This window comes from Rhipicephalus microplus, chromosome 4 (genome assembly GCF_043290135.1).
Source record: "Rhipicephalus microplus isolate Deutch F79 chromosome 4, USDA_Rmic, whole genome shotgun sequence".
In the NCBI taxonomy this organism is placed as follows: domain Eukaryota; kingdom Metazoa; phylum Arthropoda; class Arachnida; order Ixodida; family Ixodidae; genus Rhipicephalus; species Rhipicephalus microplus.
Genome location: NC_134703.1, coordinates 170203209 through 170229310, shown reverse-complemented (window position 1 = coordinate 170229310; position 26102 = coordinate 170203209).

Sequence of the window (26102 nt, the reverse complement as noted above, 5' to 3'; positions counted from 1 at the left end):
AACATACGAGGAAATCTAACATGCGATTCCCCTAATGTGGTATATCTACTTGAATGCAACGTGTGCGGCATGCAATACATCGGACAAACGGAAACACCCTTTAGGATTCGTTTCAATAATCACAGAGCCCACGCGAAATCAGCGCCGAATCTACCTCTATCAAAACACCTTAACCTTCCCGGCCACTCCTTCGACAAATTGTCAGTCACACTTTTAGAAACAGGATTTAAATCAAACCGGGAACGTGAACAACGTGAATCATACCTCATACACCGATTTAACACCCTCGAAAAAGGCATAAATGAAAGTCCGGGTACACTTGCAGCAATCAAAGCACTATAATATATACATATGCATTTATATGTGTATATGTACTTATGCATATGCACATATGTATGGGGGTGTATGTGTGTATATGTAAGTTTATAATTGTAATCATAACAGTTCAAGATTTCGCGGCACTGTGGCGGCGACGAGGACTGGACAACTACAAATATCTTTGCGTGTTTCAGTGAACCACTGTCGTCTATTTCTATTTCTCTGAATAACCGAACAATAGTTGTAAGCCCGACTTGTCGAAGGGTCACCGCATGCACAACTAAAAGCCCCGAACGTGGATTCCCAGAACAAAATGCAATCACTTCAAACGCCCCTTCTCGCCTTTTGGCAACCCTTCCCCGATTTTGGCAACAAAGCCCGACATCCACATACACAACTAAACGCCCCGAACGCGGTTTCCCAGTACAAAATAGCAATCACTTCAAACGTCCTTTCTCGCAGTTTGGAAACCCTTCCCGCATTTCGACAACAAAGCCCGACATATAGAAGGGCCACCCCATACACAATTAAAACCCCCAAACGCGGATTCGCAGAGCAAAATAGCATTCAAAACGACAGACAGCGCCTTAAGAAACATTTTCTCCCGCGCCGACTTCCTGGAGCCTCGGAACGCTGTCCCCGACGCCGAATTAGTGACGGTCTTTAAAAAATAAAAAATAAAAAATAATAATAAAAAAAGCATTTTTCGCGACACGCAAGCCCTTACCTTAGCCAGGCCCCGTCTACAATAAAGGGACCGCCACCAAACTGCACTGAACGCAATACTAAGAAAATACACACTGACGACGCCACTCGCGAAGCACAGTGGAACCTGGAACTTTCTGGATATCCTTTCCTCTGTCGTTTTTCAAACTCTTTCTTTCTTTTTTTTTTTTTTTTTTTTTTTTTTTTCGTTCCTTCCCTCTCATTTTTTACCCAAAATACTATAAATGTGAGCGCAAACAGAATGTACCATGACTCCTGATGAAGGCCAGACTCTGGCCGAAACTGTCGAATTAAACACTTCCGTTGTTACCGTTCTCTTGGAGGATCTACTTGACTTATTGCAACGCTACGGCCATTTTCGCCACCATGCCTGCCTATATATATATATATATATATATATACAGTTAGGCACCAAAGAGTCGCTTCACGTTCTCACGTATTAGTGCAGTGGAGTGTTTATTATACGCGCCGGCTTCAAGACTTATACGTAAAACAACATCACCGTGTTTTAGATGGCGTCGCCTGGAGCTTCACCGCCGCAGTTGCCGGGCTGCAGTGGTCGACTCACTAAGCCTGTTCAGTTTACTTCGAAGCAAAATATTCGATGGTGCTTCAGAAGAAACCTCTCACGCTCATAAGCCAGGTTGTTTTATGTTTTACTGTTGTTAGCTCAACACTATTCTCGCAATAACTACACAATGAAATAAAATAAATGGCGCTCACAATCGTGGAATTGTCGGCAATCTATACATGCGAACACATCCAGGCAGGTGCGGTGCGCCGTGCAAAAACTGCAGCTGAACTTTACTCGTAAAAAAACTCTAGTTTGTTCTAAACATTTCAAAGTGAACGTGTCGTTCCTCTCAAATGAAAGACACGGTTTCCACAGACTTCATTACTCCTTCAATATAACGTGAGGCCCCCCTTTCTTTCAACCGTGAAAGCAAGAACCTGGCGCTGTTTGTCGGCGGCTTGTAGAGCACCTCCATGCCCGCTCCTCTCAATCGCCCCGCAGGCTTAGCCCCAGAAGAAATGTCGTTTACTTTGGATGCCACTCACGTGAGGGCCATTGCTTGTGAACTGATTGATATGTGGGGTTTAATGTAACATAACCATATGATGATGAGCGACGCCGTAGTGGAGGGGTCCCGAAACTTCGACCACCTGGGGTACTTTAACGTGCATCCAAATCTGAGCTTATGGGCCCGCAAGATTTTTGCCTCCATCGGAAATGCTGCCGCTGAAGCCGGGATTCAATCCCGCGACCTGCGGGTCAGCAGCCGAGTGCCTTAGCCACTAGACAACCACAGCAGGGCATTGCTCATGAACTGGGCTGGTGTTGTTGTTTTTTTTTTGCTGTCCGTTTTTTTTTTGTATGTCGAAACGTTGCGCGGCGTCTATGAAGAAGCGGGCTGTCACCGCACGCACCCCAGCAGCTCGTCGTTCACCGATCTCTGGCATGTAAATTGCGCAGGTGGCTAGGCACGTGCTACAGAAATGAACTGGAGTTCGCGTGTATCCGACGCAGGAACACGCATTTCTGAAGTCGCAGTATCCTCGCATCACATTTTTAATATCGAGAGGAGTACATCCATCAGCAAGCTTAACTCGAACGTTCCGACGAGTGACCTAGATCACGTCGACTGATGTCAGCCGCGAAGCACTGGGTCCTGTTGCCGAGATCATAGCTATATATGCTTGAATAGTATGTCGGCATGCATGGGTAACATCTCGAAAACAGATCCCAAAGCTATGCGATGCTAGCGTCAATCAAACTGCTTTAGGGCACGCTGTAGAGCGTTCATGTTAGGCTTGCTGACGGCTGTATATCCTTGCACGATTGGCAAGTACCGCCTCACAACACACGCTCAATGAGCCATACCAGCCTACAAACGTCCGCCGCTGATGTGGAATGCGCCAAAACTGACACGTTTCGCGCGAAACACGCAAACTCGGTGGCCGCGAAGACATACTGTGGCGCCATCTGCCGGAATCGTTCTGTGGCGCATAAAACGACATTACGTGGTACCGGCTGCGCAAAGTGTTCGACAACTCCCGTGATTCAGACTGTTCTCGCTTCTCGATTGTTTGTATAAGCTGCGAAACAACCTAAAATATTTGCTGACAAAGACTTCTAGCGAGCCGACGTATATATGGTCATCGCCGCGTCGTGCGCTTTGGACGGAGCGCGTGTGCTTGGTGCCATGGACGCACATTGTGAAGAGGTGCAATGGTAAAAGGTGAGATGTAATCAAAATCGTCGATAATCTGTAAATCGATACATTCTCAAAGTGCGCGAATATTTATGTTCACTGAGGCAAGCGCGATAACGCGCACCTGTTCTTTGCTTTTGCGCGGAGATGGGGGGGGGGGGTAATCAACAAGAGGGAAGGCAGGGAGGTTAACCAGGCACATGCCCAGTTTGCTACCCTACGCTGGAGGAACAGGAAGGGGGCATAAAGATGAGAGAGAGAGGAAAGAGAAGAGAAAGAGAGAGAGAGAAAAAAAGAGGTTTGTCCTTCAATCGGCTGGCGCGTATGTAGCGGTGGCACTACACAAAAGTTAAAGGTGGTCACATAGGCCTGTAGTCCTCAAAAAGCACAAGACAGCTTTGACTGCTTTTTGAGCCGACGAAAGGCGATGACGGTGTTCCAGTAGCATCTGCACAGAGAGTGGCCGATCGTCCAATTGTCGCAATGCGTCTGAATGCTTCTGTCTTTCAGAGGCAAATCGAGGGCAATGGCATATCAGATGGTCGATGTCTTCTTTGGTGCAGCAGACGTCGCATTCCGCATTGTCGGTCAATCCGATGAGGGTTCTATATGCTTTTGTGAAGGCAACCCCCAAACAAACGCCACAAAAAAGTGAAGCTTCACGTCGACGAAGTCCGGATGGAGGTCCAAGTTCCAGTTGAGGGTTTATTTGGTATAGTCTCGTATGTCTTATGCTTGGGGTGTTCCACTCCTGCAGACTCAGACTACGTGCCAGGTGACGAAGTTGCTTTGCAGCGTCAGTCCTTGACAAAGGAATCGGAAGGGTGTGTTCTTCTTGGTGCGATGTGCGAGCCGCGTTGTCTGCGGAATCATTGCCACTGATCCCACAATGGCCAGGAAGCCACTGAAACTTGACCTCGTGGCCTGTTTCTGTGACGTAGTGAACGAGCTTGACAACTTCGTAAGTTAATTGTTCATGGCAACCTCGTCGAAGGACTGACTGCATGCTCTGTAGGGCTGGTTTTGAGTCGGAAAACACAGCCCATTTACTCGGTCTTTCGGTTTTGATGTACTCTATGGCGCCACGCAAAGCCGCAAGTTCTGCCGTTGTGGACGTAGTGACATGTGACAGTTTGATTCGCACAGTGATTCCTCTAGCTGGAATCACCACCGCACCACCAGAACCAGACGCTGTGATTGAACCATCGGTGTATATGTGCACTTGGTTGGTGTACATTTCGTGCAGATGGCTCAAGCTCAATTGTTTTAGGGCTGAAGGCAAATTTGATTTTTTCTGTATTCCTGGAATTGAAACACGTACTTGTGGAAGTGTCAGGCACCACGGAGGATACACCAGTTTCTCAGCAGGCGTAAAGCCTGACGTAAACGACGCACGATGAGCGCAGACAATTGCACTAAATTTCGTGCGGGGCCTCTCAGTAGCGAGGGTTGCCAAGTGGTGGGAAGGATTCCTAGCATGTTGCCTGAGGTACGTACGCATCGTTTCAATGGTGATGTGCGTCATGATCGAGTAGTCTTGTGCAATGGCAATTGTTTCAGCTATCGATGCGCAGCGGAGTAAACCAAGGCATATCCTATGTGCTTGGGCTTGAATATTTAGGATTGTGCGCAGGTTCATTTTGCACGTGTTAGATATAACAGGTAGGCTATACCGCAGGAATCCAGTAAATAATACCTTGTACAGCTGTAACATAGACTCCACAGACATTCCCCAACTTTTCCCAGCAAGAAACCTGAATAAGTGACAAATTGCAGTCAGCCGCTTTTTCACGTAGTTTACGTGGGGTGTCCAAGACAGGTTTCGGTCGATTACGACTCCCAAGAACCTGTGACTCCGGCTGCATGACACCAACTGCCCGTTAATTGATATGCCGTAAGCGGACATTGGTTTCCTGGTGAAGCCCACGACTGCACACTTCTCACTTGCGATTTCAAGCCCTTGTTTGCGTAAGTGGTACGATGTCACTGATGCTGCCTTCTGAAGTCTAGCGCAAAGTTGAAGTCGAGTCACACCTGATGTCCAAACACAGATGTCATCAGCATAAATGGAAAATCGTACACTGCTTGGTTGCTTGCCAACTAGTTCAATGAGTGTTAGGTTGAACAGCGTCGGGCTTAGCACTCCGCCTTGCGGGACTCCTCGGCTGCAGTAATACTCGGGTGTTGGGCCATTCTCTGTCTGCACGTGAAATGATCCATTCTGTAGGTAGCTCTGAACCCACGTATATATCCTGCCACCGAGTCCCACTCCTTCTAGTGCGCTGAGAATGGCTTCGTGGGTGACATTGTCGTAGGCCCCTTTAACGTCAAAAAATAGAGCAGCAGATAACCGTTTGCACGCCTACTGGTGTTCTACATATGCCACCAAGTCAACTACATTGTCAATTGACGAGCGGCCTCGTCTGAACCCGGACATGGCATCTGGATATATTTCGTAGAACTCTAAGTACCATTCCAGACGAGATAAAATCATCCTTTCCATAACTTTTCCCACACAGCTCGCGAAGGCAATCGGGCGGTAAGAGGAAATGTCCAAGGGTGACTTGCCGGCTTTGAGAAGTGGAATCAGGTGACTTGACTTCCATTCCTGTGGAACCATGCCAGTTTGCCAGGAGTCGTTGTACAGCTGCAAGAGTGCCTGCCGAGCTTGATCTCCTAGGTGACACAGAGCGCGGTAAGTAATGCCGTCAGGTCCTGGCGCTGAAGAACGTCTATACAAAGCAAGCGCCGCCTTTAGTTCGTCCATTGAAAACAAAATCTCCATTCGGGGATCACTTGAGGATACAGAAAAGTCGGGCGTCTCTGTCCCAGTTGAATTTGAGCCGCAGGCAATCCTTCGACTGAAGGAATCTGCGACATCAATCTCTTCGCAGCGTAAGTGAAGTGCCAGAGATTTTAATGGGTAGCGCTGAGTAATGGTTGTTCGAAGACCCCGGACAGTTCTCCAGATTAGTGACAGAGGCTTTCTGGGATCCAAAGACTCGCAAAAAGATACCCATCGTTGCTTGTCCAACTTGTCCATGTGACGCTGTATTTTCATTTCTGTGCGTCTGGCCACTCTCAGATCATCAAGTGACCTCGTGCGTCTATAACGTCGTTCTGCACGACGACGAATCGCTCGGAGTTTCTCGAGATCAATGTCCATATCAGTGCGAGATGAGCTCACCGGAAGCGAACGCGTCGTTGACTGTAGGGCACTCTTTATTGCGTCCTCTAGGTTGAAAGGTGAGGCGCCAACATAGTCTTCCACGATTAACTTGTGTTTTTGCCAATCGGTGCACTGGACGGCTCTGGAGGACTTGAGACTTGGAAAGCCGTCAATCTTCAGGTATGTTGGGATGTGGTCACTACCCTTTGTTTCCAAATCCGAAAACCAGTGCACTCTGCGTGTGAACGAGCGTGAGACGAAAGTGAGGTCCAGGCAACTGCTATAGGCTGATCCACGCAGATAAGTAGGGCTGCCATCATTCACGAGGATAAGTTCACATTCAGAAGCGACAGACACTAACTGTCTACCTCTAGTGTTGACCCTGGAGCTTCCCATAAGTAGTGGTGGGCATTGAAGTCACCAGTTATCACCCATGGCTGGAGAGTTGAATTCAAAATTCCGCGCAAGCGCTCTCGGTCTAGACGACTTGATGGATGTAAGTAGGCTCCGATGATGGTGAATGTGGTCTTCTTGTTTTTTACTGTTAGGCAAACGTACTGGTTTTCTTCGTAAGGGGGTACAGTGTGATGAACATAAGTTAAGTCGCGCCGTATGAACACAACGACCTTGCTGCGCTCTCCGTGGGTAGAAGACATAAAGCACTCATATCCAGACAGTCTCATCTGGGCTGACAGGTTCGGCTCACAAATCACAATTATGGAGAACTGGTTCGTGAATACATATTGCCGGAACTTGGACATACGCGCCTCGAGTCCTCTGGAATTCCACTGAAGGACAGATGCGTTCTTGACCTCCTCGCGAAAGGATAACATGTTGCGGGCCATAGTTTTACCTTAAAGCTGCAAGCACCGGACTCAAAGTGTCCAGCACTTGGAGTGCGCTCTGCGCTGATGGGGTGTTCATGTTGCTTAGGAGCATGCGCATTGCGCTCATAAGGGTCTGCAACATGTTGATGACCTGGCGATCCTCAGTTGTCTTTTCATCAGTGGTTCGTGATGGCATCGAGGTTGGCGGGGATTGATGTACCTCAGAAACAGGCTGTGTTCGTGGAAGTGATAGCCACTCTTCACGGGGTGGGAGTCTTGTCCCTGATTCTGTTTTCGGTGTATCCGTCTTCTCAGAGCTTGACGATGGGGGGCCAGTTCTTCTTGCTTGAGATGACGGGTCTCTATCGGCAGATGCCACGTTGCGTGATGATCTTCTGTGGTGACGCTGACGTCGCCTGACAGCAGCAGCGGCTTCCCTGTGCGTTGAATTGTCGCGCACCAGGCGTTTCAGCACCGCGCGTTCATTTCTCACTCGTGGGCAATCTTTAGACGACGCTTTATGAGCGCCGTGGCAATTGGAGCATTTGAACGCAGTTGCGTGGTAGGTGTCTTCTGAATGAGGTTCGGCACACCGTGGGCACATGACATTGCTGGTACATACTCCTTTGACATGTCCCATCTTGAAGCATCTGAAGCATTGTAGGGGCTTCGGTATGTATCGACGGACCTGATGGCGAACGTGGCCAACTTTGACGTGTGGGGGAAGACTGTCTCCCTCAAAAACAATCTTCAGGCATCGTGACTGACCAAGCCTTGTGATGTGCTTGATGAGAATGTCGTCTGTAGTTGGCTTTATCAAGATTGGGAAATCGTCAGCGGGAATAGAAATGTCCACGTCATAAATGACGCCAACACTGCCCTTACAGTCAGTGGGGATCACTGATTTAACTGTGACTCTGTCGATTTCTGAGATGTTCTGTAGGCTTTGCAGCGCACTACGGTGTAGAACATCAACTGCCAGATTATTCTTCCGTGAGTTGATCCTGACGTCTTTAATTTCATTTGGAGCGCGTCCTTCGAGGTATGCAGAGAGGACTTGCCTGTTAAGCCGCCGTGGGTTGGCTGAAGAGTCCACAGCCATGAAGAGTATAGTGTGTGGCCAACGCTGCGCGGTAGCCTGCACGGTGGATATACTCGTCGTCGACTATGTTCGTAGCAGTCTTCTTTTTGCATTGCGGCACATGACGACTGTGTAGTCGTCATCCGATGACTCGAAACCATCGGAATAGAGCTCCGTTGCCTCGCTGTCTGTGCCACTTGAGGTGGTCCCACATTTCCTAGCCGCTGCCAAACGTAGCGGTTGTCCACCTCGAAAATCCTGAGAGGCTTCTTCATCCATTCTCGCAAGGAGGAAGCAGCAGCTCCCAGAATTTGCGGTAAAACAAATACAAAATTTGAGACAAGGGTACAAGCGTTCTATGAAATAGACACTTCGTCGTCGTCCCGCGCGGAGAGTGCGTGGTAATGTTTTGATCAGTGTGAATTGCCGTGGTCCGTTCACGGCAGCCCCTCGTCCTCGTTTTCAGAGCAGTAACAAATGGCCGAAGGGGAACGATGCTTTGGCATTAGTCATTAGGTTCGGTTGACCTTTCGTAAAGGTATCAGAGCTCCTCTACCAACATAACATTACTATTCACAACAACGATGGTTCGTACGGCCTGCTGCTTTCCCCAGATTTACTTACGGACGAATATTTCTAAGACATATTTCAATAAGTGTACATTCACCCGCACATATTTTGTCTCCCTAATCCTCGCTTTCACTACACGTAGTTCGCTACGTGGGATGTATTGAGGGATGTGATGTGACGCGTGAATGTTGCAATAATACCTGCTCGCATCGCTTGCTCGACAATAAATTAATATTACCATATCTTGTTTCTAGTGACTCTGCTGGTCTCTGTCATCAAACAATTTGTTTACGATCAGCTAAACACATCAGGGCTGTTAACACAAGAGAAGTCTGAATATGCAGCTCAATATGACAGCATTTCGACAAAATCATTATCGCCGCACTTGAGATGCGGACAGCTGGAAAAGGCCTGTCGCCCTGGCGTGAATAAACGTCATAAATTCTCATGTGTACCTTCCCGAAAATGCCATACCGTACTCACAAGATATCGACCCCAACGTAGTGCACTAAATATTCTCGCGAACGTTTCGCGCAACGTTTCGACATACAAAAAAAAGGACAGCAAAAAAAAAAACAACACCAGCCCAGTTCATAAGCAATGCCCCGCTGTGGTTGTGTAGTGGCTAAGGCACTCGGCTGCTGACCCGCAGGTCGCGGGATTGAATCCCGGCTTCAGCGGCAGCATTTCCAATGGAGGCAAAAATCTTGCGGGCCCATAAGCTCTGATTTGGATGCACGTTAAAGTACCCCAGGTGGTCGAAGTTTCGGGACCCCTCCACTACGGCGTCGCTCATCATCATATGGTTGTTTTGGTACATTAAACCCCACATATCAATCAGTTCACAAGCAATGGCCCTCACGTGAGTGGCATCCAAAGTAAACGACATTTCTTCTGGGGCTAAGCCTGCGGGGCGATTGAGAGGAGCGGGCATGGAGGTGCTCTACAAGCCGCCGACAAACAGCGCCAGGTTCTTGCTTTCACGGTTGAAAGAAAGGGGGGCCACACGTTATATTGAAGGAGTAATGAAGTCTGTGGAAACCGTGTCTTTCATTTGAGAGGAACGACACGTTCACTTTGAAATGTTTAGAACAAACTAGAGTTTTTTTACGAGTAAAGTTCAGCTGCAGTTTTTGCACGGCGCACCGCACCTGCCCGGATGTGTTCGCATGTATAGATTGCCGACAATTCCACGATTGTGAGCGCCATTTCTTTTATTTCATTGTGTAGTTATTGCGAGAATAGTATTGAGCTAACAACAGTAAAACATAAAACAACCTGGCTTATGAGTGTGAGAGGTTTCTTCTGAAGCACCATTGAATATTTTGCTTCGAAGTAAACTGAATAGGCTTAGTGAGTCGACCACTGCAGCCCGGCAACTGCGGCGGTGAAGCTGCAGGCGACGCCACCTAAAACACGGTGATGTTGTTTTACGTATAAGTTTTGAACCCGGCGCGTATAATAAACACTCCACTGCACTAATACGTGAGAACGTGAAGCGACTCATTGGTGCCTAACTATATATATATATATATATATATATATATATATATATATATATATATATATATATATATATATATATATGAGATATGGCACAACGGGAGCGTTGTCAACAAGGATAAATATATTTATTTCCCAACAGTTTCGGGAGGGGTCCTCCCTTAATCAGGGGATGACTCATCCCCTGATGAAGGGAGGACCCCTCCCGAAACTGTTGGGAAATAAATATATTTATCCTTGTTGACAACGCTCCCGTTGTGCCATTTCTCATACCTTCACGAAGACTAACTGGCCCATTGAATTATTACTCCAACTATATATATATATATATATATATATATATATATATATATATATATATATATATATATATATATATATATATATATATATATATATATATATATATATATAACCCCGTGATTTTACAGGCGCCACCGTGGCGTAATATGGTGCAGTCGTTAGCAATAAGCGCTTCCAGATTCAATATTCGTGAGTTGGAATACCCATGTGTTTGCTGTGAATTTTTTGTCGTTTATTTCTGATTGCATTATGTGCGTACAACTTACGGATGTGCTTAGGCACGAACCTAAACCTCCCAAACCCTGGATGGAGCCCTGAAATTGGTTCAAAATTTTTTTTTGCCGCTTCCTACATTACTTACAGCAAGGACAAGCAGTAGCTAGGGTGAACCGTACGGTGGAGACCATTACAATCGGCCCTTTGCTTAGCCGGGACCCGAGACAAAAAATCTCCGGCCTATTTCAGTCCCGCCTATGAGAAGAGCCGCTGAGCAGAGATGCCGCCTGCGGGTTTTTCCGGCTAAATGAACCTTGTAATGGTGTTACATTTTTCTTCTCGCTTGCCGGCTGTAGGCTCGTACTTTAAGCAGGACTTGATTAAGAATGTAGTACACCATCACAAGCTTGGGCTAAACTTTCCGTGAAAATTTCCCGCTTGCGCGAAAACCGTTTCTATGTAGGTGCCATAGTCTCTATATAGCAGCAGCAGTGCGGTAGTGTTTCATGGCATTCTTTTCCGACCTGCTTTATATTTGTTTAAGACGTTCTTTGCATGCTGCTCTTGTACAACAGCGCTCGATCAAAGCGCACTGCGGTGGCTCCAATTTCAAGCATTTGTCACCTGTTGCACATCAAGCTGCTCCAGAAAAATACCGAAAATCGAGCGTTTTCAGTACTAAAATGTGGAAGCTGTTGCAAAAACTGGATAGCTGTTAGTCCTGGGACTGAACATATGGCTACTTCATACGTAAATGTACGAACATACATGTTTATAGGAAGCGAAATTTCGGAATCGAGCTATCGTTTTTTATGTTGACATCATTCGTTACATAGCGCTGACTGTAAAGGAAGTTTTCATTACATAAAAACAAATGTTATTTTTTTTTGTGACCAACTTGTCTCTTTGATATCTGTGCGCCCGCACAATGTGTGATTTTGGCGTCATTTCGACTCGAATAGTGACGTCAGAGCAAACATTACCTTCAGCGGCCACATTTTAGGCGACATGACGCAGATATTATGAGCAATTGCTGACAATAGTAGTTGCCTAAATGGACGTAATGTTTTATTCCGTGAGTGCTTTACTCAAGATTCATATAAATAAAACCCGCGGTTTAACAATCCAAAACGACTATATGATCATAACAGACGCCTTAGTGGAGGAGCTCAGGAAATTTCGACTATTTATGTTCTTTAACGTGCACTCACATCACAGTACGCGAGCTTCTACCACGTTTCTTCCATCGAGATATGTCTGCCCAGGCTGGGATGGAACCGGCGCCTTTTGCGCCCACAGCCAAGCACCTTAGACACTGTTGCATGCTCCGAGATGTGCTGCTTTACTTATGATTTAGCCATGAAAAGTCGTTTTTTTTCTCTATTCAAGAATTACCCCGCATCGCCCTTGGGCGTTACAGCAGGGGGGGTTTACAACAGAGATACAAATAGTTGTTCATTTACACAACAGACTTGTGTTCTTCAGAGAGCTTGTTCCATTCGGCTACACACTTCGGAAAAAAGCAATTCGCAAACATGCACATCGTGGGCCGGTATACACGCATTTTGTGATTGTGATCAACGGAATTATTGGCAATTCATACACTTTAGAGGCAAAGAAATCAAGGTAATTTCACGTAAATATATTAGTAGGGAGCTAGTACAGAATGAGTACAAATGTTTTTCATCCTGAATAGCTTCTTGCGTACATTCAAGCTCAATCCTTGTTGACGCACTTCTCCACACGTTATTCACTTGCACAGCCGCTCATGGGGGTTTCCCTCTGCCTAATTGTCGCATCACTAAGTGTCCGTTTAATTGATTTGTATTTATATTTTCCTCCTGAATATATGCTAATAAATTGTAATACCCTCTTCTGGCTAGATGATGGTGCAGAATAAGCAAGCTTCTACGTGAATGCATAAAATCTCGACAGCTCCTCCTGTGAAGTAAGTTGCAGAGCACTGTAAGGCAAAATAGTGTAAGATAAATCTTTGGATCGTTCTTTTCTGGAATTCAGAGGGTTGCCACTAGTGCGCTGCACATGCCGCGGCCAGCCCGAGAGCCCGGGCTGGGCCAGGTAAGGTATTGTTTGATCGTGCCCGGGCCGGGCCCAATCCAGCAATACCTTACCCGTTTAGGGATGAGGTACGGATGAATTTCGAGCTCGGATCAGGCCCGAGGCTGAGTGAGGCCTGCATTAGGCCCCGGTCTCAGATGCAGGGTGTTTCAAGAAATGTGTTTATACTATTTAAAATTTACAGAAAGGAGGCATCTGCGTGGTACATACGGCGTTCTCTTTACATTGACAGGAGGTATTGTAACATGTGTAGAACTATTAACTTCGACTGTAAATAAAAAAATTAAAACAATAAACTTTTCACACAATTCAAATCAATCACTTTTATTGAAGGTGTTTTGGTAGTGCTCTGTTTGGTGCGTCGGTTTCGGTTTTGCCAGCAAAATTAGCTATATTTTATTGCTCCGCGATGATTCTGATTACCAGTGGCCACCTTTCCAAGATTTATAAGCAGCTATAGACTATTCTTAATGAGAATGTTATTTCACCCAAGCAACTAGAGCGGCTATTTCCTCTAGTTGAAAAATAATTATTATTTCCTATAATTAACGCCGTAAATATTGTTTATATGCATCAGGAGATGCCGTCTCCCAAGTTAAAGGGAGCGCCACAGGTAGGACCCTAATGCCTTTTTTTTGTAAATTTAAAAAAAGTTATTGAACTCAATTCTTAAAACGCCATGTATATAGATACAATGGCTTCTCTACGCTCTCTTGTTTTGTTGTTTTGTGGGGTTTAACATCCCGAAGCGACGCATGTTACGTTAGAAGCTGTAGCTGAGGCCTTCAGCAAAATTACATCACCTGGAGTGCATTAGCACACACGGAAAAAGGAATGTACAAGACGTATGGCATTTTGCTGCGTGGGTATATGCTACACGTAACTTCAAAAAACTCGTATTATAAGTTTCCACCACTAGATTGAGTGGACTACGCTCTTACAAACCATAAGGAAATGTTTGCCAAGTGGTACTGGTGCAACAACAACGGTACTGTGCTAACGTTGTAGAGTGTAGGTAAGATGTGCGCGTTTTTAGGCAGGGCAAAAGTTCAAGTATGCAGATACGCTAGCATACCCGCCACGCCTTTTTCCACCTGCGTGCTCTGTAGACTCCCCAATGCGACTCGTGAGTTGAGTCATGTATACATCCGGAGCTGTTGTTGCTGCGCACTACGTGCGCCTTGCGCAGTGACGCTTATAGGCGCGCCAATCGATGCAAATATTGCCAATTTTTTTTTTGATAGCAAGGCAGTTGCAAATACTTAGCCCTTGTCGTTTAGATAAAAAACGTTTAGCATTCAACGGGAATGCCCATCACATAAAACACTTTTTGCTTATTTTTTACGGCCACCTTCGTGTTTTCGTATTTCGACAGTAATTCATAAGCGTCCTCACTTGTCCAAGCGCCAGAGTTTTCATGACGCTCACAAACGTGTAAGCACTTCCGATGACGAAGTAAGAGCTCTTTATAAGGAAGGTGATGATTATAATGTTTATTTGCTCCCATATTGTTTGAAACAGGGCTGGGTGTATATATGCATGGGTGTATTGGCAACTTTTACCCATAAATGTGCGATGGTTGCTGAGCCACCATGAGTTAAAGAATTTTTCTTGTCTTTAGACCTCCCCCCATTCCCAATTTCTGCCGTATTTGGATATAATGGATAAGTAACACACATAAAACTGGAGATAGGAGCACCTACGTTTTTAAAAATTTTACGTATACAGATTGCACGCGTTAGCCTGTCTTTCCTTAGTGTCTGCTGATAACCAACCTGCTTGTGTCGCATAGTTTCGCTACATGCACACCATCTTCATTCGGGATCCGAGAGGGCCACATCCAGTGCGCCCCACATCTTCGTTAAAAATTTCAAGAATGCTTGCCACTTAGCTTGTTTAAGTACATCTGTCGGGCAAGCCGCTTCTTGTTTACCCTCCACCTTTTATTCCTAGCATAGTCACCGCTTTTTCATCTATGCCAAGCATCGACTTCTACATTGTCACTGCCGCGAGCTGAAAGCCTGCAACAATAGCCCCACTTCGCTCCCATGTTCTCACCAAAGCCTTCGATCATCGGTGACTGGGCAACCCACTCTCCTGCTTCGACGGAGAGCGCTAAAAATGCCACCGGCTGGTTCACCTCGACCATTTATTTGACAGTTATATTGAAAAACCTAAGGACGACCTTGCTTCAAGACTGCAGAAGATTGCACACGACACGGACTCAAGAGACGAAAAAGAGTACTGGGGAAGAGACTTGTTTGTTCTAGGACTGTTCGAATGTACGCCATGTTATGGACCGCACTGCGCTGAGCCCCAATAGAGGCTCCAGAGAAATTTTCCCACAAAGACATATCGCTCTAAATACCGAAGGCCGTCACAAGAAGACGACAATATAGGCATCTTCATTGAACAACGCGGGTGGCGGCTCTCTTTGACAGATCTATGTAACTGTGGTGGCGTCGACTCGAGCTAAAAGGGCGACGAAAATAACCTTCTTGTCTTGCGCGCCAAACGTTGGAGACAGCAGAGAAATTCACGCGACAGCTTCTATTTATATAACACTGCAGCCTGGTGTATTACTCCCAGAAGTAGCTAGTGGGTGTTTTTTTCTTTTTTTATTGCATAGCATAATAAATGACGTTTGCATAAGAGGTGTTACTTTTACTCAGCATCTATGACTCGAATGCAATTTATGTAGTTTAAAACTATAAATATCTGCCGTTTTTGCGACTTAACGGTGGAAGAATATTTTTGACGTTATTTTAAATGCAAAATATGATTGCGTAATTCGCACTTCCTACATCAGACAGCAGCCAGCTCCGACTACAATTCTATTTCATGGTACCCTGCAGTTATGTTACAAAAGTGTTAAAAGCTAAAATAAGCAAATGTATACAGAGTGTGCCAGCCGTGACATTGAAAGTATGTAGTGACACTGAAAGAAGTTCCAGAACACTCACTAGAATATACGTTGTGTGAGGCAGGTATCTTCAAACTAATCGAAGAGGAGAACATGCAGCGTGTATGTTCAAGGCATACCTGCATGGTTGAAACGGGCCGGGCTGGGCAGGGTCCAAACCTTTTGGGCCAGGGCCGGGTACATACCGTATTTAAAAACACCGGGCCGGGCTTCAGAGGGCCGGAGCATGAAATATTCGGGCCGGGCCGGGTGAGGCCGATTTTGCTATCAGGTCAACTACTTGCGGCATGTTGGAGTATTGAACGCTACTGGCCGACTAGAGGGACACCCAACGCACGTCGTGTCTTCTCTTTTGGTCGGCCGTGATGTTTCGCTGGGCGAGTGTAAGTAGAGAACGTGTAGTTGCAGCCAGGCGATGAAGGGCTATTTTTGTTATAGATAGATGTTGTAAACAAGACAAGTGCTAGGAGCAATGCCGCCACCTGGCGTTGTATCAATGCTTTGATAATATTGCATTTCTTCTATTCATGTATGTCGTAGTCGTCAAGCATTACTAAACAATTCTGAAGCACTGTGAAACCACAGTGTTAGATATAAAAGGCGCGTTTGTAAATTTTCTGGGGTGTGTCACTATGACACCATGGGTAGCATGTCCGGCCTGTGTTGCCTCGAAAGGTCACTGGTTCGACTCACGTTCACAAAATTTTTTCTTTGTTTTCTGATAATTTTCTCGACATAATTCGCATGACAAAAATACATCCCTAAAGTTTTCATCGAACACGGTGTAACATATTTTTATGTTAATAACAGTTCGTTTGCCTAGAAAACTCGCACATGAGTTTCCTTGTGCCATAAATGATGACCAGGTAACTCTGCTTGGAATATGCTATGCTAATTTCTAGGACAACTCATTCATTCTAGAGAAAAGTATGTTTATTTTGGTGTCTAAAGTTTGTTACTTGTGGTGCTATCTATTTGCATTGCAATTGATATTTGTATAAACGCCATTACTAACAATTATGTACATTGTAACGCCCCCTTATTAGCAGGACAAGTACAATGGAATAACAATAATGCGTACCCTTAGATGGAAATGCCATGTAAATATTTTATTTCAAGGGCGCTTACGACGCATTGAACAAGCACCCCATGAAATAAATTACTAGCTTATAATACGCTCATTACATCAGTATTAAAATAGGCTGCAGAAAAGGCTAAAAAACAGAAATAGGTCAGGACAAAGAAAGTTGATATTTATCGAAGTGCAGACTAATTGCTTTTTTATGCACTCACTTTCTAATGGTAGTTCATAATTCGATTGAAACGCAGCCACTGTAGCCTCCTATTACTGATCTAATGAGTGTATAATAAGCTGGTAGTTTAGTTTCATGATGTGCTTCTTGAATCCATTATAAGTGCTGTTGGATTAAAACATCGACATGGCCATCCAATATAAGGTTCCGTGTTATCGTTAGTCCATTTTACTTGCGCTGCAAAGAAGAGGGCGTTATAATGTACCAAATTGCTAATGATGACATATATACAAGTATCAACTGGAATGCAAATGTGTCAAAACAAAAATAACTAGCATTAGACACCGAAATCAACATACTTTATGACTAAATAATGAGTTGTCCTTGAAATGAGCGTAGCTTAGACAAAGCAGATCACTCGAATCTCTAAAGAACACCAATTAGTATACATATATATTGCACATAACAAGCAATGGGGCCCAATCTGCCAGAAATGCAAAATTCAAAATTCAAACACCGGCTTCCTTGCCTTCTTTATTGTGAATGGCACTGAGGGTACAGCGATGAATAAGTAAGAACTGAAAGTGTCAGTGTACTACAGCTTTATTTATAAGATAAAGCTAAACATAGATGAACATAATAAATTCCCTTGTGGAGTGTGAACGCCCTAGAAAAAAATAATCTAGTATCTGCGTTGCTGCATCTTAATTCAAAGATAAAATTGTCTTCTTTTTCTGCCAAAGCATCTCTGATATAAATCGTTAGGTCAAAAACATATGTATGTCAGTGTCTGCATTATTAAGCTTCCAACCCATGTATTTCGACATTTCATTTCCGGCATACTTTTTCGAGAATTGCTGTCCAGTGTAGCTTGTTTCCTGATTTTCCTTCTGAAATCAGATTTCTAATCTTTCACAAGTGAAGTAATTGCACTTTATGGGTCAACTAGAGACTGAACCATGTTTCATTTTCGGCACAATCTTGATTAAAACAATATTTACGTGTTTCCTGTGTTTTGGCTTCAAAAATACATGATCGCTTCACTACTAGCACTGCTCAATCATTCTGGAATCACCATGTGCTGTAAGCACTGCTTAAAAAGTGTCGGTATACTCTTTGCAAGACTCTCAGTTCTGGTCTGTTGTTAACTGCACAATATTTTCTATACACATAAAAACAAGTTGAATTGTGGAATGTTTTGCTCCATGTCACCATGGTGGTTTTGCGAAAATGATACCTAAAAGCATCTGAAGCTTGTCAACATTTATGCTTTTGCCTAGATCTCCTCTCAATTTCAGTAGACAATAACACTTTCCGTGTGTGTTGGCCCACGACAGCCACGACCAAACCTCCAATTTAGGGATATTGATCTGTAGGAGTTCAGAAAGCAGCGAGCGTTTTTTAAATAAAGCAGTTAAGTTTGAAACAAAACTAATTATTCAACATCACTAACCAATACTGTAGAAAGCCTTCTAGCGTCGTGTTGTAGTAGTAACAATAATTCATGTTGCACGTTCACTCGTAGACACCTGGTTTCGCCTAATGCCGAACGTTCATAACTAGCCATCCACGCTAGAAGAGATCTTGTGCCTCAATGTCAACTCAGGGCAGGCTATGTGGAAATTTCTTAAGCTAGGCTGTGATCCTTATGTATGTTAAAACCGCGATATGAGGCTGAGCCTTGTGCGGACATGAATTCACTAAGACCTCGCCCCATGTAGGCAAACACCAAGACTGAAAAGAGATGTCTTGTTGTGGTTATTGGTTTCCGATTCTTTAAAGGGTGAAACTGCGTGTTTCAAACTTCGGAATCTATATGCCTTACGAGGAGACACAGGTAAAAGCTTTGATTTCCTCCTGGTAACTGAAAATTACATTGTTCATAAATTTATAGCAGTCTTTTCTCAATGACAGACCACAGCAAAAATTCTCCATTTTAGTTTAACTGTGTGGAAGTCGTTTGAACTATGCGCAACTGCGACAAGTTGACTCAAAGAAACGCGCAGAACTTCTCCTGATTCTCGGATGACCTGTGTTTTGGCAGTTACCCTGGCATTTAGTAAAAAATGTACGCTGGTGGTTATTCTCAGCTGCTATGAGGTTTCGGCGTTCGGATGGTTCAAGACCAGATAGAGACAGCGAGGCGTTAGCTTCGGGGTTAGCTTGCATAACACTTTTATATAAAGTTCAATGTTTATCATTCGTGTCACTGAAACATGTGTGCAGCACACGGTCTCCATAAAATGTGCCGTTTATGGACTTTAGCCTGGTATAAAACACATTGAAATTATAATCACCGTCAGATTGACTACACACACTCCAGGACAAAAGTATCTTCCATGTTCCGCCAGTCCACTAGGTCCTGTGCTTGCAGGTGACACTTTATACCCGCAAACATCATTTTGTCATCTACCCATCTGACCTGTCAACCCCTCAGCCGCTTGCCTTCTCATGGAATACAGTCGGTGATCGCAATGACCAGCGGTTGCTTGGCCTTCGTGCTACGTGCCCTGTCTGTGAGCATTTCTTTTTCCTAATTGCCACCATGACGTCCTTAACACCCGTTTGTTCCCTGATACACTCTGATCTTTTTTGGCGAACTGTATTAGCCGAGTCGCACTGCGTTGCACTCTTGCGACACCGCTGTACAGTGTATACTCTATTTCATGCTGTGCACTACTGAAAATGCTAGCAAGACCTAATGCGGGAATCGTGCTTGCACCAACAAACATTTTCCAGAACAAGCACTCGTCGCACAGTGTAAATATCGTAACGAGTGGTTCACGTAAAAAACAGCGCCAATAACGAGGGGCAAGAAAAGAAGGAGACAGACAGTAGCACTGGCTTACAACAAACTTCATTTGCTGGAACCATACAATATATGCTTGAGCAGTATCTGATAAATAGGAGGAATGGCAAACAAAGAAAACAGAATTCATCTAACAACCGAGTAATCATCGTGATAACGTGCCATGAACATCACGGGTGCCAACATTCCGAAGAAAATCGTTTTTTTTTTTGTGATAGAGCAATCGAAGGCCTGCTGACACATGGCTTGCGCAGCCTTTCCATTTTTGCAGCCTCATAAATTTTGCGTATCAACTTATCCCGATGACGCCTAATGACCGTACAATGCTGAAAGTGGGTGGCACAACTGCAGTTCCGGCAATGAATGCGGAGGTGGTGCTATACTGTAGAAGAAACATTGTTAGCGTGCTCTTTCAATCGCTCATTTAAACACCTGCCTGTTTGGCGGATGTACCACTTGCCGCAGGACAGGGGAAGAGAATACACCACCCCTTCGATGCATAGAACGTACTTGTTCCGATGCTTAATTTTGCAGCCTCGCTCTACTTTAGAACCAGGATTCATGGCCTTACGCATCCTAGGCAGCTTTTCTGGGGCAGAAAAAAAAGCAATTCTACAACGCACCTGCTGGGCACATTTTGAGGTCGTGGGTGACGCCATGGATATAGAGAATAACGACAAAGTCTCGTTTGTCCCGTCCATTGACCCTTTTGCAGGTTCGAGGTTTAGTCTCTGGGCTCATTCTGATTTCTCGGAGTATACACTCAGTAACGGTGGTCAAAACATACATCGGAAAATCAACTTCAGTAAGGCGTTATTTGCTTAATAAAGCTGGACCGAATCATGTGATGACAAGACCTTCGCAGTGCGTTTGTGTAGCATGTCTTTACAATAGCGCACTTCACCACTTTTGAATGTGCCTATCCAAAAGGAACGATTGGCTTGCTTGCACATGGCTCGTAGGCCAAACACACGTGGGATAGACTCAACGTTAATATCAAATCTAGGAACCTGATGGTTCCTCTGTTCGGAACTTCATGGGTTGTAACAAGCGGAAAAAGGCACTCTCTGAAAATTTCTAAAATACTAGTCAAAGATGAAACGGGTCAGGAGGTTCCAGCTTGAAACAACACGAAGAAGTCGTCAACATAGTGAAATACTTCCTTAACGGGATCAGATGATACACGAAATTTATGAGGCCGCAGAAATGGAAAGGCTGGGCAATCAATGTGTCAGCGGACCTTCGATTGCTCTATCACAAAAAAATAGATTTTCTTCAGAATGTTGGCGCACGTCATGTTCATTGCGCCTTATCACGATGATTACTCGGTTGTTAGAATTCTGTTTTATTTTGTTTGTCGTTCCTCTTATTTGTCAGATACTACTCAAGTATATATTGCGTGGCTCAGCAAATAAATCTTGTTGTAAGTCAATGCCGCTGTCTGTCTCCTTCTTTTCTTGTCTCTCGTTATTGGCGCTGTTTTTATGTGAATAAGGTCGTAGCGACTCGCCCACGCATCCAGGTTAGTAATGAGTGGCTTGTACATTGCACTAACCTATTACAGAAAGTTCGTTTTGTTCAAATATAACTGTGGCGCATACCCACTTCAGGTATAATTCCTCATCTCAGCCACTGCATGAGCAAATGGCACGAAATTCATCGAAAAAGTTTAGCGGATACCACACTTCTCTGAAAAATGACTAAAAATACTTTAGCGAATGCCGGTTTACTATACCCTAAAAGTTTTATTATTAATGCCGTAGTGGGCACCAAGCGAGCGTGCTTGCAGCAGTTACCCAATGAGTGTTTCGAAAAAGCTCTGGCAGACCCCTCTTTTAGGTTAAGCTGTTACTGTGCTGCGCTTTCCGCGCAGGCCTTGCGTTTTTTTAGTCTGAGTAATGCACCGCGATGTTTTGTGCCCCTGAAATAAGGTAACTCCGTGATGAGCCTATGACTCATGTGTCTTATGTGATTCTTAAAGAAAAAGGAAGAGAAAAGTGAACCCCGTAATTCTCTGAATCAGAGTGTGACACCTCGACAGTAGCTCGCGAGTGTTGGGGTAAAGAGGGATTAAAAGGATAGGATTAAAAGTTAAAGAGATAGAGAGAGGAAGGAGAGAGCGAGGCGCAGGGACAGTGAACGACAGAAAACGACAGAAGTAAGGAGGGGATAGGAAAGATTGAAACGGTCGCAGGAGTCCGAAGATGAGGCTATACTCAGCAAGAGCTCTTGTCGGCGTCTGGAGATGGCGTAGGGAGAGCCCGGTCAGCGAGAGCTGCGCTGTCGTCAGAGATCGCAAGGGCACAACCGGTCGGCACGAAATCCAGAGAGCGAGTCCCTATGACTTGGTTCCCCCGCAATCAGCGTATCGGTGTACTTAATTCTTGGTATCTTACTTTCAGCTGGTCGTAGACCTCACGTGCAGGCTGGTGCTAGGTCGGTACAAGCATTTACAATCAAAAGATTTGACCACGAGATTCACGGTGTTCTACATTTCCTTGGCCAAAACCTTAAGGGTGAAGCTCCTTACAGCCGAGCCTCGTTGCCCATCACGCTCCACAAAACTCAAACCAAAACTGAACACCTGCACAATGATAAACGATAACGTCTGGCTGCGTTGAAGGTTAAGGGATCAATTGAGCGAGCCAGTGCCAAGGCTCGCACTCATGCCCGCCACGTCTTCTTTCTCCTTTATTTGCAATACACTCCCGCGGCCGGTAAACTCGCAGCAACGTTCGGGTGCACAGCGGCAGAAGTTGAGGCGCACATTGAAGAGCACGATGCGAACGATACTAAGGGTGGTATTGTTAGACGGCGACGATGGAAGGCTTTGGAAAGGCGGTGGTTTGTTTTGCGGGGGAAGTCCTCCAATCAATCTCCCGATGATATCCTAAATATTTCCTGGTCACGTTGCCAGCCACTGTCGAGTCATAGTGGGCGCTTTCGCTCTTTTTGCGTCGCTTGTAGTATCAGGAGTCTGGTCTAGGCGTGCGTTTGTTAACTCACGATGTTTTCTGATAGTTTGCATGCTCCTTGGGAGTGATGTTCGTCACCTGCTCCTCGTGTTGCATCTGAAGCGTCTGTAGGAGCTGTGCGGTTATTCGCTGCTTGTCCACTTGAGTGGTCATGTAGTCTCTCGCGTGTGCTTGGTAGGAAAACACATCAGACCTGGGTGAAGAATCCTGAATGGAGGATTTTTTTTCCTCGTTCGATGAGAACGACGATGATGCAAAAGCATTCGAAGCATTCTGGCCTTTTCGTGCAGCGGCCCCATCAAGCAGGGGCGTCTTGGCTGCTTTCGATGGCGTCGGGGACACGTTCATGTGCACAGTTGTCGGCAGTGGAGTGTCGGAGTCTGTCTGGGGGTTACGAACGATTACGTACGTCGAGCGGACGTCTTCCTAAGATTGCTCTGCTAGAGCCGCGAAAACATATATGCAGAACAAGAAATACAGATATATGGCACGTTCAAACATACAGAAGAACTTACGGCACGCAAACCCTGAAAAACCAGCTTCCGCGACTGCTCAATAGCTTCACAGCTAAAAAAGCACCCCTTGAAACATTGACAAATAAAGAGTTATCATTTTTTTCTTTCATAATTCCTGTTATCTGTTTGCTCGCGATTTCTGTGCCTTAAAAGTGTACTTCCTTGTATTGTGTCTTTCATTTTTCTTTTTCTGTTATATTATGCACATTTGGTTGAGTTATCTTATGCACATTTGGTGAATCCTTGCTGTTCGCCAAGTTAGGGGTCAGCAGCTCAGTCAAGCTGTTTTTTTTTTTGGTTGGAGTTTTCATTGGAACGATCCTCTCTCTGATTTTTGCAGCTTTTACTGCGGGCCCCTGTCATCATGTACACAATGATGATGAAATAAACATATTATTAGCTATGGCGGAGTACTTGAAGCCATCGCCACCACGCAGGTGCATGCAATTGGAAACCACAAGTGAAGTTGAAGTCGATGACGATTCTTATTCCTCGCTTGAACAGGATGGCGACAGTGCCGAAGCATTCTGGTTCTGTCGGTCAGTGATGCCGCCAAGAGCGGGAATCTCGGCCGCGTTCGGAGGCACTTGAGATTCGTCTATGTGCTCTGTGGCAGGTAGCCGATTGCTGGCGTCTGCTCCGGCATCACGAACGATTACGCACGTTGAGCTGACGCTTTCAGGTACATGAGTCATAGTTAAGATGGTGTTTTTGGCGACATCGCTGCGGGATTCTCCCGACGACTTCTCGATCATGGTGTGTCCCGCTTGGCGAAAGTCCTCGTTTGTGCCGGTTTCCTGCATGAGGTGCGTGGTGTAATGCTGGGGCTGTCTGGTGTGGTGCTTGTACATCCTGCGCAGGTCTCTGACGTCAGGCGCCATCTGCTTGTGATGTTCGGTGGTGTCGTAGATGATCATTGGGTCAATGAACCTGGTTGAGGGTGGCTTGTAGCATTGCTGCCGCTTGCACTTCCGATCGTTACTTCCTTGGGCTTCAGAAAAAACGAAAGGGAGATTCTACCACCAGGACCGAGGCGCATGTGGAACGAGAAGTAGGGCACCATGAGTTCTCGATGAGGGCACATTGTGCAACACGACGGATAGTACATGCGTTTGTTCTTTGGGTCTGGAAAGTAGGAGTCTTTTAGCAAGCTGTGGTCCAGGCCGTGAGAAACCGGGTCTTTGTAGTGAATGCACTTGGTGCGCGCGGGGTTTTCTTTAGCCATCGAAATCTCCATGGCACACCTTCCGAACAAGTCTTTGCACACAAGCACCGTGATCGCGTGGACAGTGACAGTTTTTCCAGCGTGTACCCGAAACTCTTGAACAAGTGGGCATGGATTAGAGGTAAGTTTTCTGTAGGCTTCTGCGCGACGAACTGCGTAGCCTGGGTTAGTCCGTTGCGATTTGCTGTCGTTGCAGTCGGGAAGCCTTGACAAGTTAATGTTGTGGTCCACTGAGACGACGAGAGGAGAGGAGCCGTGAGAACAGTTGACGTCGAAGTCGTGGCCTGCTGCGATGTGAAAGAGAAAGAAGTCCACAGACCGGACGAAAGCGAAGTCGCAGTCTGGTGCGACGTCGAGACGAGAGGTGTCATGAAAGCAGTTGACTGTGGAGTTTCGACTTGCTGCGACGTCGGAGCAAGAGGAGTCGACAAATTGGATGAGACGAAGTAGCTGCCGGCTTCGATGTCGAGGCGAGATAGCTCGAAAGGCTGATCGAAGACGACGTCGCGGCGGGCGGCGATGTGTAGGCGAGAGGCTTACCGAGTTGGGTGGATGTGACTGGGACGCGTGTGGGTGAGGTTCGCGGCCGCGGCGCGGTTGCGCGGCAAACCCTTGCTTGAGCACAGATGACACAATCTTCGTATTCGTTGGTGAGAGTCAAGTCTGCCTCCAGGTCCTCACCATGTAGCGCAACTTCAATCTGCTTGTCGACAATGATGAGGTGAGTGTGTTTCGCCACGATAATTTCGATAGCTCCTGGAGCCTGTGAGCAGGGGTCATCGAGTCTGCCAGTAGGGTGTCGAGAATCGATATTGCCTCGGTGATGGCTGCTCAGTAAAAGCCGCGCTGTACTCGGAGTTGATTCATTCTCGAAGTCGAGGGCCAGACGACCGGGTGGGTTTCGGCACCAGAACGAAGTGTGAGAAATGAAGAAAGGGACCTGGGCCCGATCATTTGGCTGCGTTGAAGGTCAGGGGATCAACTGAGCAAGCCAGTGCCCAGGTTCACGCTCATGCCCGACGCCCCTTCTATCTCCGTTATTTGCAACACACTCCCGCGGTCGACAAACTCGTGGCCACGTTCGGGTGCACAGCGGCAGAAGTTGAGGCGCACATTGAAGAGCAAGATGCAAACGATACTAAGGGTGGTATTGTTAGACGGAGACGATGGAAGGCTTTGGAAAGGCGGTGGCTTGTCTTGTGGGGGAAGTCGTTCAATCTAGCTATGATGTGCTGATTACTTCGTGGTCACGTTGTTAGCCACTTTCGGGTCATAGTGGGCGCTTTCGCTCTTCTTGCGTCAGAAAGAAGTGTGAGAAACGAAGAAGAGGACCCGGACCCAATCGTCTTGCTGCATTGAAGGTCCAGGGATCAACTGATAGAGCCAGCGCTACTGGC